This window comes from Dama dama, chromosome 9 (genome assembly GCF_033118175.1).
Source record: "Dama dama isolate Ldn47 chromosome 9, ASM3311817v1, whole genome shotgun sequence".
NCBI lineage: Eukaryota > Metazoa > Chordata > Mammalia > Artiodactyla > Cervidae > Dama > Dama dama.
Window position 1 is genome coordinate 104004668 of NC_083689.1, and position 16321 is coordinate 104020988.

The window sequence follows — 16321 nt, forward strand, 5'->3', positions numbered from 1 at the left end:
CCAAATTATAAATATAGGGAGTCAACTTTACTGAAAGGTAGCATTGATTCAGCTACAACAGAGATACAATAAGTTGAGGGGATTAAAAGAAAGCCCACTTACTTCTACAAAATTATAGGGGAAATAATTAAGATGGTCAGGTTTAACATAAAGCCAGGGTTCTGCTCATGTTAGACAAGAAGTGAAGAATTCTTCTCCAGTCCTGAGAGATGATGATTAATGTCTTGGTGCTTTTCTTTTTTTTTTCCTTAAAAATAAAATCACATTACAACATTAAATGTTTAGAGCAGTCTTATCAAAAGTGGCAGCTTTTTAGATACAGAAGGACAGTATAACTTATCATCTGAACTGGGACATTTTTTAGAGTAAAAAGAACATAATTGACAGTGGGACTGCCGCCATATGGTCACCTTAGTTAGGTAGCCAATATCATTTTTCTGTCTTTGAACAGTTTTTATCAACTGGTATCAATTTGAAGAAAGGAAAAAAAAAAAAAGCTAAACGTATCCTGAGGATAAGTTGTTAAACATAAAACATCCATTAAATGTAAACTAAGAGGATGCCTAAAGCCTATTTAGTTAAAAGACTTAACCCTTTTAATCTAAGCAGGAAAAAAAATGAAAAACTAAAGTATTAATACCTACCATAAGGTAAATACAATCTTTTTCTGAGAAATTTTTATAGTATATGTGATAACTTACAAAATCTTAATTTACCACTTACAGGCCATTTTAATTAGGGTAGAAATATGTTCCCAGAGTACCTTAGACTTTAGATCCAGGAAAATAGTCACTTGTCATAGTATGCTAAAAGTATAAGAACCTTTTCATTGTAATACACTAAATCTCTGCACAGTTATGATTCCATAAAATAAAACCATAAATTGTTTTGTCAAAAATCATTTTACTTTCAAAAAAAATTAAAGCAAATAGGTATTCAAAGAAGGAAGTATTTATATTCACTTTTTCTCCCATAGTGACATATTACCAATTAATAATGATCTTGAGGTGTTATTAAAATATAGAATCTGAATGAAAGTCACATAAAATGAAAGCTGTTATAATATCATTGCCCTTCACATGTTGGAAAATATTTTTTCTAGAAACTTAAAAAACTTGGTTAGGTTTATATCTGTTTCCCTATGCAAAAATAAATGAAAACTTCTAGTAACTATTTAATAAATAAATCAAGTTCACACATAAATATGAGTATAAGACATTTCCCAAACTTTACTACCAATTGGAATAATTGTTCCTCATTTCCCTCTCTAAAACCATATAATTTCAATGATGGAGTATATATCCTGGGCATTAGGACTTTGTAACTACCCAGGTTATTAAAATATATGATTGAGAACTACTGTGCTATATAATTAAAAGTAAATCTTCTATATCCCATTCCACTGTCCGTTTAGCTAAATATTGAAAAATCATGTTTTGGAACAATAAACAGCAGTTTGTCCACTGACTTTGCTTTCTCTTTTTCTACTAAATCCGACATTTAGAGGTACAGTGTTATATATTCTTACTTCTTTGTTATGCATTTTTTTCCTTGTTTTATCCTGACTAACAATTTCAGATAATGTTGATGGATATTTAGATTTCTAATCTCTAATCCTGACATTCTCTTTGACATGCCAAATATTATCTATAAACACAGACTCTTTAATTAACCAACCAATTTGCCTGGCATTCATTGCTTTATATCTATCATCATTGTAGTTCTCAATTCTTTTTCACTTTCTCCTTCATGAAATTTCCATTAAAATTGTGGCCTTCGATCTCTCTGGGGACTACCAGATAAAAAGTGCAATACTGCTTTCGATAAAATTTTCAGAAGCTTCATTTCTTTTGTTATTCCCAAACTTAACAGTTCTACATGAAAAGATAGAAACACTTTCATACATGTTAGTTATATACTTTTATTGAGACATATCCTCAGAACCTTCTAAATATTAATAGATATAGAGAGAGTTTTAGTCAAAATAATCAAGCTTTTCAGTAATCAAGCATGTTTTTCTTCTTACCAATACATTTTCGCTCCAAAATATCTCTATCTTCAAATATTAGCTTGCCATGTTTTAATAATTTTATCTGCTTATTTATTTTTGGCTGTGCTGGCTCTTGATTGCTGTGTGAGCTTTTCTCTAGTTGAGGCAGACGGGGGCCACCCTCCACGTGCTTCTCGATGTAGCGGACTCCCCACCATGGAGCAGGGGCTCTAGGCAAGGTGAGTCCCACATTTGTGGCCATGGGCCTAGTTACTCTGCAGCACATGGAATCCCCTGGACCAGGGATGGAATCCACGCCTCCAGAGTTGGCAGGCGGACTCTTCACCACTGAGTCACCAGGGAAGGCCTGAAAGTTTTATATTTGCCACTAGTACTTCCTTCTACTACTGAATTCCGAGAGCAGCGTGTCACTACAAGAAATCACAGAGGCCTATAGAGACGAGGTCCCGAGTGAGGCTCCCTTGAGTAAGAAACTGCTCACATGCAAGCTCCACATGAGTGAGCCCTTACTTGAAGATGTTAATCTAGGCCAGTGTGTCTTAGTTCAGGTCAGTCACTCAGTTGTGTCTGATTCTTTGCGACCCCATGAATCGCAGAACGCCAGGCCTCCCTGTCCATCACCAACTCCCGGAGTTCACCCAAACTCATGCCCATCGAGTCAGTGACGCCATCCAACCATCTCATCCTCTGTCGTCCCCTTCTCCTCCTGCCCCCAATCCCTCCCAGCATCAGGGTCTTTTCCAATGAGTCAGCTCTCCTCATCAGGTGGCCAAAGTATTGGAGTTTCAGCTTCAGCATCAGTCCTTCCAATGAACACCCAGGACTGATTTCCTTTAGGATAGACTGGTTAGATCTCCTTGCAGTCCAAGGGACTCTCAAGAGTCTTCTCCAACACCACAGTTCAAAAGCATCAATATTTCAGTGCTCAGCTTTCTTCACAGTCCAACTCTCACATCCATACATGACCACTGGAAAAACCATAGCCTTGACCAGACTGACCTTTGTTGGCAAAGTAATGTCTCTGCTTTTTAATATGCTGTCTAGGTTGGTCATAACTTTCCTTCCAAGGAGTAAGCGTCTTTTAATTTCATGGCTACAGTCACCATCTGCAGTGATTTTGGAGCCCCCAAAATTAAGTCTGACACTGTTTCCACTGTCTCCCCATCTATTTTCCATGAAGTGATGGGACCAGATGCCAAGATCTTAGTTTTCTGAATGTTGAGCTTTAAGCCAACTTTTTCACTCTCCTTTTTCACTTTCATCAGGAGGCTCTTTAGTTCTTCTTCATTTTCTGCCATAAGGGTGGTGTCACCTGCATACCTGAGGTTATTGATATTTCTCCCAGCAATCTTGATTCCAGCTTGTGCTTCTTCCAGCCCAGAATTTCTCATGATGTACTCTGCATGTAAGTTAAATAAGCAGGGTGACTATATACAGCCTTGATGTACTCCTTTCCCTATTTGGAACCAGTCTGTTGTTCCATGTCCAGTTCTAACTGTTGCTTCCTGACCTGCATACAGGTTTCTCAAGAGGCAGGTCAGGTGGTCTGGTATTCCCAACTCTTTCAGAATTTTCCACAGTTTATTGTGATCCACACAGTCATGTAATCAAAGAAACAGAAATAAACTGTCACTCAGACTAATGTTAGTATAGAAAGGTTCTCTCTCCCCAACCATGTTCTTAGATTGCAGAGAATCAAATACAGTTCTTGTATTCCAAAGAATATTAATTCAGCTATGGATGGGATTGCATATATATAAAGCATAAAGTTATGAGCTAAGTTATGAGCTTAATTTACTCACTTTCTTATTCATATGTATCATGAATCCAATACATGAAACATGGAAAATTAAGCAAAAGACAAACTAGGCAATTTGGAGGGAGCAAATTAAAGTGTAATGACAACTATGTAAATTTATTTTATTTGTAAGTTTTGCATTAACTCTCATTACCATTTGTAATATAGCAATCCCCTTAAAACTTTACCTAACCTTGTTATGAGTCTCTGGAATATATATTAATTTATCTTTAAAAGATATTTTATCTTCTGAGTTTTAAAACAAATATGAAATAGAACCCACTCTTCTCTGGTCTTCCTAAAAGTTTAGCCTTCTCTTCTATAAGTGATTAAAAATAGTTTTAAATAACAAAGCTGACCCAAATAATTCATCTTTTTACATGCCAAGTTTCTTTAAAGCTAAATTGCTTTTAGTAACAGTTGATTTCAATTACAAATTAACTTTGATTTGTTGCTGTTCTTGTCTATGGCATTTGACAGGAATGAATAACTGGTCTATAAATTCTAGTCTCAAATCTGCATCTGTCAAATCATTAGACATTATCTTTAAGAGATTCAAGAAAACCTAAGAAGAAACAAAAATAATTCTTCCATGAAATCATTCTTAATTCCAAAGGCATAGTTCAGAAACAAATTATCTTTTTCATATTTTAATTTTAACTAAGAAGTGATTAAAGTAAAAACATATTCATTTTTTGTCCTTTTAGTACTAAAATAGAATTCCATTTAAAAAAAAATTGTAAAGCTAAAGTGCTTTGCACAATTAATAAATATTTTAGTCATTTATACCTTATAGCCTTTCCCCACAAAAACTGTCACCAGTTGACCTTTTCAGCTTCTCATTTAAAAAAAAAAAAAAAGAGAAATGCAGCCTTGCAGTCTGTGTTAGAATAAAAGTAGTTGAATTCTAAGTTATATCTTTAGGTTGGAAATAGAAACTATCATGTAGGGATTATTCAGGGAAGTTCACAGAACTATTTTTATTTCTTTGGACTTATCTATGTGATTATCTTCACAGGTTTAGAATCCCTTTAAGGGCAACAAGCTAGGTTATAGAGGACAGTTTATGTGGGTATATGCACTAATACTAAAACCTGCAATGTAGGCCAAGCATTCCCATGTACTGGTGGGAGCACGGAAGAAAACTAAAGTCAGCATCAACAATGTCATATGCCTATATTTAATCAATGCATTTTCCTTGCTGTCTGAGATTTAGAGATTCTCAAGAACTTCAGCTTCAACTATCATGGCCCCTCTTCTTCAGTAAATCCTTCCCACGGTGAATTCTTAGATTTGCCTGTACATGGAAGTATCTTAATTCTATACCCTTATAGCCTAGTAAATAATTCTGTGCCTCAACATTATACTCTCTTCACTCATGTTGTTGCAAATTACAGATGATTATAAATCTTTGAATATAAAGTTCATCCAATCTCTCTTTTTAGGATTACATTATCTTGAATGGTTTTAGTCTTCTTTCTATACATCCTAGATAATCAAGATCTCTTAGCCAAGAAGAATCATAAAAGTGGTCCTTTTGTTACATTAATCCTATAGATCATTAAATTTAGAACAGTAGAACACTGCTTTCTCTGTTCCTACATTTGTGATGCTAAGCTGTAATAAATAAAATCAGCCGGCATGTAGATTGCTCTCATTATATTTTACGGTCTCCAGCCTTCGCAGAGTGAGCCTTCAGCCCCACCGGTCAATCCTTTCAAGAGCTGCTTGTCATCCCTTTCTGATTATTCAAAGAAAATCACTAGACTGGAGTAACTGAAGGATGATTACCATGCTCTGGCCCTTTTGTATCTTCAATACACAGGAATGCTTGGCCTATACTATATGAATGTACGAGTTTTCCAAAAGTAAGATCTCTTTCCAATTTTCCAAGTCTTCATTTCTTTTTCAAGCACTGTCAATCTCAGCAGCTGAAATGTGAGACTTTTCAAGGACACTTACCAACAATAATCGGGTACTACTTTTTCCTGGCAATGCCTTAAGTATTTTGATATTGCTTAATACTCAACAGTATTTCTCATGAAACATAGCCTATTATTCACTTTTACACTTGAGAGAGATAATTGGGCTTTTGAGTAGCCTGCCCATGTTTATACAGCTAGAATCGGGCCTGATGACATGTCTGGGACACCAGGTATGAATGAGATAAAGTTCTGAATCTTAACCAAGAAAATGTCTCCACCTCCTGATCACTCTCTTACCAATTATTTTTCTTATATCGTGAAAATTTCATTTCAAATTTAAGATTATTTTGTAACCCTGCTGTAGTGAAAATGTTATTTTCACGTATGGAATGTTACTCAATCTTAATTGTGTACATTATGAAGTGGAGAGGTGTTTTTCCTTTTCCAAGTAGATAATTAACTGGCTAAGCACCATTTTTTGACTAGTCCACTAATATAGAATGCTAAATCTCACTCAATTAAGTCTTTCATATTTATATGGATCTGTATGTTCTCCATTATGTTTAATTTATTAATTTGTATATTCATATCTTAACACCCTGCCATTATAATTATTAAGCTTTATACTATTTATTTATATGTGGTAGAATATATTCCCTCATATTGTTAGACCTCTTCAACATTTCTTGGCAATTAATTATTCAAAAAGTAATTATTGCATTGAAACTTAGCCAACTCATATGGGACATCTTCTAGCACTAGGGATGAGAAGGAACATTATTTTTTCTAAGTTTAGAAACTACAAAAATCTCATGGATTTCAAGATTCAAATTAAACTTGAATCATCAAAGATTCAAGTCTAATTTATTCTTACTAAATCACAGCATTTTAGACATGGAAGGACTTTTAAGGATCATTTGGTTGAACTCATCTCTTTTATCTGAGAATACTGAGACCTGGAGAGGTAAAGTAATTTGCAAAATACCACACATTGAGTGGTAGAGAATATATGAAAATTATATCTCTTAGGTAAGTAAAATAAAAAATATTCTAATTCTCAAAGTATTTAAGCTAGCTTTGATTTTTCCTGATTCTAGAATTTATCAATCAAAGTCAGTGATAATTTAATGTATAATCACAAAATGACATTGGTTAGCTAATAATTCAAAAGTATACCATTAAAATAGGTTGTTGTGTATTTGAATATTTGATTTTGAGTAGCTTAGTGTGAATTGAACATCATAGAAGGGAAAATATAGTAGGAATTCCACATCTAGCAAAGGAGGACTAGCTATTTCTAGACCAGTATTTTGTGTTTGCTTTCTGTTTTTGTCTTTGCTTTTGTTTATAGCACAGACTAATATTGTCAATCAATAAGAAAAGTTATATTTGGATAAATGAACAAAGAACACATCAAACAGAAAAAATGAAGGAGCTAAAATACAATGTGAACTTGAGGGGCCAAATGTACTACAGGGAAGAAAAGGAGAGAAAGGTAAAATAACATTTTAAGTCACATTTCTTGGCATCTGCTGAGTCCAAGGGAGCAGTCGAAAGACTAGAGCCAAACAGAAAGTGGCTGCTCAGGAACTTTAGTTAGAGCAGAGTTTCTGACATTCTTAACAGGCCAGGATGTAAATTTTCAAATTTATGGCCCTGCATGAAGGAGGAACATTGGTACAAAGCCCAGGATTTCACAAGTAATCCCTAAAGTGCTGTACTCTGTAAGGATGAATTTGAATTAGACAACTCTTCTCCAAGACTGACGCTCAGCTTCAAATCAGCTCAGCCTCTGATCAAATGAAGGCAAACTGCCTTTGCTTGGCCAGAGGAAAAGTAAATTGTTCCTGAAGGAAGATGACACTAAAATCGGCTCTTCAAGTTTTCATGTAAGCTGGAGAAGCTCAAATACAGACCACCAAATGTGTAAATAGAAAAATAATGACTCACCGAATGGATAATAGAGATATTAGAAATAGACTCACAGGAGATTCGTAGATGTTATTAGATTCGGATGTAACTAATGCCTTAAAAAAATTGAGTAAAAGCATAGAGAATTTTATCAGACAACAGAGAACCATAAAAATAATCCTAAACAAAATTATAATAACAGTATAAGTAATCAATGTATCATCTTAACAGCAAAACAGATATAGCATAATGAAAGATTAGTTAATTAGAAAGCTGAATAAAAATATTCAGACTGAAACATGGAGAGAAAAAAGAGGAAATCACTCAGAAATACTAGAAGTAAACATAAGATTCAGTGAAAACATCTAACTTTCCTTTAAGCAATGCCCCAGAAGGAGAGAACAAAGCAGAACTGATACTTCAAGAACTTGTTTAGTCACTAATCATGTCTGACTCTTTGTGACCCCATGGACTGTAGCCCACAGGGCTTCTCTGCCCTTGAGATTTCCCAGGCAAAAATACTGGAGTGGGTTACCATTTCTTCCCCAGAGGATCTTCCTGACTCAGAGATCAAATCCACATCTTCTGCATTGGCATGTGGATTCTTTACCACTGAGCAACTTGGGAAGCCCCACTTCAAGAAACAGAGATGGATGATTTTCTAAAACTGATACAAATAACTCTAGCAACAGATTTAAGAAAGATTACAATTCCAAGCAGTATGGATTCAAAAGAAACATGATAACCATTGATGGTCAATTTGCTTAAAGATAAAATCTAAAACATGTTGTAAGAACCAGAAAAAATCAAAAGACATGACAACTTAAAACAGGACACATTAATGCCAAGTTGATTCTTCAATGCAGTTAATAGAAATTAGAGAAAAGTGGAATGAAATATAACAGGATAAAAGAAATGGCTGCTAGTCAAAAGTTCTTTTTCTAGTGAAAATTTCTTTCAGTGATGAAAATACAACAGTTTAGAACAAACAAGTAAAAAAAAGAAAATAACTGTCAAAAGATCCACAGTAAATGACTTCCACGTGTAGAGGAAAAATGGTCTGATGAAAACATGGAGATATAGGAAGGAAAAAGTGGTGACTTAATAATTTTTTTTAGTAATAACTTAATGAATGCTGAATTTATAAAGTAAAAAAATTCTTATGGAATTCATAAGTTTATAAAAAAGTAGAGGATAAAGTGCAGAAGGGAGTAAAATGGAAGAAATATAATGTATTTTCTCAGTGTTTAAATTATATCTAACATTATAGCATCAACACTTTTGTATTTCTATAAATGAAAAAAAATGAAAATCTATGGTGGGAGATTCTAATATACCTCTGTTAGTAACTTAAAAGTATTGCAAGGAAGTTGAATATTTACTTCACATGATTAACAAAAGGGGATAATAGAAAAAGAGATCCTCTCAAAAAAGAATAAAAAGTGGAAGAGGCATTTTATTTGGGAAATACATTTATAGTATTTCTGAACTCTGCCTAGGTCGTTCTTGGAAATTGGGGTTGCAGAGTCAGAAATTGATTTAGTCCTTTAAATTCTATGGAATAGCACAAATTCACTGAGAAGGTCTTTCTCCATACTTGGCCCTGAAACACTAAAGAGCAAGTCCTTGTGATTTTTCCTGTCAGCAAGCGTCCCTTTAAAATAATGCCTTCTACCCCTTGAAAGTATACCCTCTTCCTAAAGGCAGCTTGCTTAATACTTTTCACAGTTGGCTTTGAATGAGCGCATAGCAGCTCTATTCCTTTGCTCCTCTATGAGTGTAAAACGAAACACAGAGTACTCGGAAAACTATTTTTAAATAAAATTTCACTACTTCAGCAGCCTTTGGATTTCTCTCCTGTATAAGTTGCAACTAGCTGATAGGCTAAGGTTTGCAGCTCTTGTTTTATATACTGCTTTTTCAACCTTAGCCATGTTGAATTTAATCACTCTCTTTGCAAATTGGTGTATTTATCTTGTTGAATTCCCTTTAAGGTTTAACTCAAAATTTTATACACTTAGAAAAATTTCATTTAATAACCTTTTATATGCATATATGTGTAAAAGGAGTATAATTTGGGGAGCATGAGCTAATTTACTTTATGCTTAATAATGCCTAATTCAAAAATCATTTCAAAATGTTTAGACAGGAGACATTATTACCTGATTAAGGCCATAGCAATCCTTTTATACTGTAAAGAATACTAATTTTGATGGCTACTTCATGTCTCCAGAAGCGAATGTGAATTAGCAGAAATCAAATATCACCTCGCCTATACCGAAAGATAGAAAAGAATAAAATTGTGAGAACGATGTTCAGCTTTAAGAAACAAAAGTATGAGAGACATGCGGTGTATCAGGTGTGGTGGGATAAAGCAGTAAGTTTCTATCATACATACAGCAACTACAAATATTGCACCAAATGCTAAAGAAACTAGCAAACAGTCACCCCCACCCCCATCCCTAAACACTCTGAAAGAGCTCTGGAGAAAGAACAAAAACAGGTACATTTTGGAAGTGAGTTAAAACCGAAAGAGGATAGCATGGGGTAAGGTTTTTATAGCTTTACGTTGATGGCAGTAGAAGACATACCATCTTTCTGGCCTGAAGAAATATACTGAAAAGGAGCTGAGCCAAACCACAGCAGCTATAGCATCAGAGGACAGGGGCATCACTGAGAAGAGAGAGGCTGATAAGGGAAATCTCAAATTCTCTGTATACATTTTACCCCAGTTTTTCAAGCCGGTGAATCACTTGTGTACCGAAACAGAATGGACCTACGTTAAAAGAACTGAACTGAGATCGGAGTTGATGCCTATTGCAGTTGTGACCAAGTTGGCAGTTTGCATCAAACTAAGTTAATTGCTTCCTAAAATGCAATTAACAGGGACTAAGACACAAAGAATCTTGTAAAGAAAAAAAATATTCATAACTAATGTAAAGATGGAGATATAGGAAATGTGCTTTTTAAAATGGAAATCCTAGAAATGAAAAATACAAAATCCTAAATAAAAATTGTCTGGAAGAACTTAATAGTGTAATGAAGGTAATGGAAAAAAAATCATAAATTTGATTTAGATCATCAAAAGTTATCAGAGAATTAACAGGAAAAAAAGATTGGATAAAATAAGCAGAGCTTCAAGGACTGTGCAACAGTAACAAAAGTCTAACATATGTTAGCATAGATATCAATATTGAGGTAAATAAATATTTGACAAAATGATGGCCAAATACTACTGAAACTGGTGAAATTGTGTTTTATACAGTCAAGAAACTTTGTGAAGCCAAACAGGATAAATACAAACATATTCACACCTAGGTACATCAAAGTTAAAGTACTGAAAAAACAACAATATAGAGAAAATCAACTTTGAAATAAACCACAGAAAAACAACAATATTGTGTACATCACATCTTAAGTAGAAAATACAAAGGAACCTACAATGTAACCTCATGAGTAAGTGAATTCACTGAAATACATGCTTGATCTATAAAACCCAGAGTAGCAAAATTTGAAAAAAGAAATTTCCAAGAATTCTATTTACAATTGTGTCAAAAATACACTTGTAGGAAAAAATGTGAATGGATGGTATGGTAAACCATAAAGCATTGCTGTACCTTATTAAAGAAAATAGAAATAAATGGAAAAATATTTTCCTGGATTGGAAAATTGAATATCAGTTAGATGTTAATTACACCTAAATTGACTTGTAGGTTTGCATATAACAACTGACAAAATGACACTAGACTAAAAAAGAAATGACAATCTATTTTAAAACTTATATGGACAGTCACACAAATAGTAGTCAAAGAAATTTAAAAAAGAAAAAAAATCAGTACTCAGGATACTTGATTTTATGAGCTACTAGTAAAAGACATAACCAAGACAGTGTGATTGGTGCAAGCTTAGGCATATAAATCATTTGAAAATAATAGATTGTCTAGAACTACAACTGCTTGTATAAATATATATATATGTATATATTTGATTTTTCAAAGATGTCAAGATAATTCATTGATGAAAAGGAAGTCTACATCAAATTTTGTTAGAAGCACTGGGTGCCTGTATAGAAAAATTTTAACATATAATCCTAACTGAAAAGAAAATGGACCAGAGGCTTAAATATAGAGGCTAAAATTATTAAACTTACAGAAGGAAGCACAGGAGAGAGCCTGCGTGACCTTTGGATTGGCAAGTACAAAAACACGTCACCCACAGTAAATGCACAATAAAGGGAGAAAATCGATAATTTGGACTTCATCAAGATGAAAAACCTGCTCAACAAAAGGCATCATTAAGAAAAAGAAAAGTCAAAGTACCGATAGAGGAAATACTCACTATTCATATATGAGGCAAAAGACTCGTAACTGGAACATAAAATATGTTCTTAAAACACAATAGGAAGACTAATAAGCCAGTTTTGAAAAGTCAACAAAACCCTCGAATGCCACTTACTAAAAGAAGATACATGAATGACCGATAGTCACATAAAAAGCTGTTCCACGTCATTGGTCATCAGCTAATTGCCAGTTAGAACCACATGAAATAATTCTTTATGATCATGCCTGTATGTGCACCCCCCCACCCACACACAAACACACACACATACATGCAAGCTAAAATAACTACATTTTTTAAAAAATTGAATATCTTAAATATCACAGAGCTCTTTGAATAACAAGAAATTTGAAAAATTATTGGTAAAAATATGAAATATAATTGCCACTTTAAGTATGTATATGTATGGAATATATGCCACTTTATGTGTATATATAGTATGTAGTAGGTGTGTGTGTGTGTGTATATGTATATATATCTTCCACATACACTAGCTATCAACCCTAAATATCCAAGATTTTAAAAAGTATATATGGTCCCAAAGACTTATGTATCAATATTTACAGCAGTTTTAATTGCAATACCCCAAAGTTCTAAGGTCCATCTAGTCAAGGCTATGGTTTTTCCAGTGGTCATGTATGGATGTGAGAGTTGGACTATAAAGAAAGCTGAGTGCCGAAGAATTGATGCTTTTGAACTGTGGTGTTGGAGAAGACTCTTGAGAGTCCCTTGGACTGCAAGGAGATCCAACCAGTCCATCCTAAAGGAGATCAGTCCTGGGTGTTCATTGGAAGGACTGATGCTGAAGCTGAAACTCCAATACTTTGGCCACCTGATGCAAACAGCTGATCAATGGAAAAGACCCTGATGCTGGGAAAGATTGGGGGCAAGAAGAGAAGGGGACAACAGAGGGTGAGATGGTTGGATGGCATCACCTACTCAATGGACTTGGGTTTGAGTAAACTCTGGGAGTTGGTGATGGACAGGGAGGCCTGGCGTGCTACAGTCCATGAGGTCACAAAGAGTCAGACACGATGGAGCGACTGAACTGAACTGAAAGTTCTAAGCACTCCACATGTTCGTCAAAACAGAAACAGAGAAACAAAACGTGGTACAAGAGAATACGAGCCATCTAAGAGGAGTGAGGTGCTGACATACACAACCTGAATCAACATCACTGAGATGAACGAAGCACATACAGTGAGCACATACGGTAGGATTCTATTTAAATAAAAACTCTGGAAAATAGGTACCACTCTGCAGTAACGAAAGGCATATCGGAAGTCCAGAGTCTTGAGGAGATGGAGAATACTGGCCAGAGTACCCTTTTGGGAATGATGGTGATGCTCTGGACTGTAATGGTGGATGTGAATTCATGGGTGTCTATTTTTGTCAAAGTTCATGAAATTGAATGATTTAAATGGGCATGTTTTCTCGTATGCTAACTATAAAATCAGATGTATTGATATATCAATATCTGCCTTAATACGTGACTTAAAGGAGTGATGATAAAAACATATTGTCCTTAAACTCCTGATAGTTTAAGAATATGTGAGGCTTGAAGTCCCATCTTTTATTTTATGGTGTGGTAATGACACATTTACAGAAGAAAATATGTTGTGGACTGCATGGACTTTGACATCAAAGAGACCCATGTTTCAGTTTTATTTGGATAAGTTCTTCTTAGACTTTGTAAGCCTCAATTTCCACACCTATAAAATAGAGGTAGATGATACTACTATGCTGTAGAATGATGTTAGTTCAAACAGACCTCAGTTTTAATCTTTAAACTACCATCAGAGCCTGTGCAAATTTCTTCATCTGTCTTTTTCTTGAAAATAAAAATGGCCATAACTCTGAGTCATAAAATTAGTCCAAGGATTTATTGAGCTGGCAAATGAAAAACAACTAATAAAATGTCTGGCACAATGCAAGGGCTCAATAAATGTTAGTTTTCCTCTTCGCTTTTCAGTAATACCAAGAGAACTAAAATATGATATGAAACAGTTGGCAAGATGTTAATGTTGGAAAGAGATTTCTCATAGTGTAGACTAATGTATTTTCATATTTTCAAAGAATAACAGCTAAGGCTTCAATTGTTGAATCTCAAATTACTTTCCTAATTTACCTAAAGGTTTGAAGAGCAGACTTCAAAGGACACACATTCCCTAAGATCAAATATTTAAGTAAAGGTTATCTGAAATACCTAACCCTTTGAAAATATCTCGAAGGGGAATTCCATTTCCAGCAATATGACAGAAAGATATCCTGAAGGGACTTCTTACTATAATACCACTTGATCCTAGATAATTTACAGCAAATACACTTTTAAAGCACTGTTGTAAACAAACGAAATGTCCAAGGACAAATAATAGTAAAAATAAGCCAGTGAGGTAAAACTGACACTTGAAAACTGGTGCACTAAAAACAAGGTTGCATGCATGAAAAATGGCAATGTCAGATCGGAAATGGAGAAACTCAGACTGGTATTCTCCAGTAGACAGACAGCTGGCTGACTCTGAAATTGTCCCATGGATCTACAAACATCCAGGAGAGTTAAAGTAGGCTCAATTACTAGCTTTCCCTGGAAGAGAAACTTCAGATGCCCTCAAGAGTGAGTGAGTAAGTGAGTGTGCTCAGTCATGTCTGTCTGACTCTTTGCTACCATATGACCTGGAGTCAGGCAGGCTCTTCTATCCTTGGAATTTTCCAGGCAAGAAAATGGGGATGGGTTGCCATGTCCTACTCCAAGTGATCTTCCCAACCCAGGGACTAAACCCACATCTCTTGTGTCCCCTGCATTAGCAGGCAGATTCTTGACCACTGCACCATGTCACGAGAATGGCACCACAATTTGACTTTTTAAAAATCCGATAGTTTCAGCAAAGCCCGAAAGTTGACTCTGGCAAAAAGACTAGTAAAAAGAGAAAAACATTTCTGATGAGAAATGAAAGAAAGGAAAGAAATAGCACACAAAAATAATACTTGGAATTGAAAAGAGGACATACTATAGAAACAGCATGGATTAAAAAGTTATTGAGAGTCTTAAAAAACCTTAGTTCCAATAAAGAGTAAAATGTTAGACTTAAATGGACAAGTACCCAGAAATAGGTAATTTCATAGCACTAAATCAAGAATACAGAGGAAACATAAATTATCTGTATTGACTATGTAAATAGAATCTGTGGTTTAAAATTTCTAACGAAGAAGACACCAGGCCCAGATGGTTTTACTGGTGAGTTCAAGCAAAAGTTTAAGTAATTTATAGTTACAACCTCCAGCAGGTTCTTAAAGAGAATAAAGGGGCGGGGGGAGAGATCCAGTTTAATATTAAGTCCTGTTGTCATAATCAAACCTTGATGTCAAAATTAAATAAGGACTTTGAAGAGATACAAAAATCTAAAACAAAACACTAGCAGCAAAATATAAAAAATTAGGAGTATATCCTAGGAATTCAAGAAGGCTTTCACATTATAGAATCCATAAATACAATCCATCTCAGTAACAGGCTATAAAAGAAAAATCCATGCTATCACTTCAACAGAATCAGAAAAAGTACATGATGAAATTTATGACTAATCAGTGCATAATCGCCTATCAAACTGGTAGTGGGAAGAAGCTTAACTTTGCAAACTCTATCAAAACACTCAATAAATGTAATTTCCTCTGGCAAAATGCAACAAGTATTCCTTTTAGATCAGGAGCAAGGCAAAGAAGACTATCATAACAAGTTCTATATCAAGAAGTACTAGAAGTCTTAGATGGTGCAAGAAAAAAGAACTTTGAGAGGATAAAGCAACTATTTGTGAATTATATGGATATTTATATAAAGGCTCCCCATATATATATATATATATATATATATATATACAAAAAAAAAATTGTCATTGAGTTTTGTAAGAACTTAGTGAAGTTGCAGATACTAGTATAAACAATGAAATGTATCTGTATGTATCAATAAAATAGTTATAAAACATTTTGAAAACTATGTTTAACAGGAATAACAAAACTGTAAGTAATCAAAAGATGTGCAAGAACTTTGAAGATAAAACATGGAACATACTGAAAGATATTAAAAGTTCTAAATAAATGAAGCAACGTAACCTATCAAAGACAAGTATAGTCAACCCATAAAGATTAATCTATTAGTACATTTATAGCTAAACCAAATCTAATAAAGTTGAGACAATGGGTTATCCAAGTAGAAAATTTGAAATGTAATCCATACATCAACTATCCACAAAAATTTGATATGGACTAAATATTTCAGAGTGAAAAATGAAATATTTCACCATTTTGAGAAATTCAGGAGAATATTTTTAACCTTCATGTTAGGAA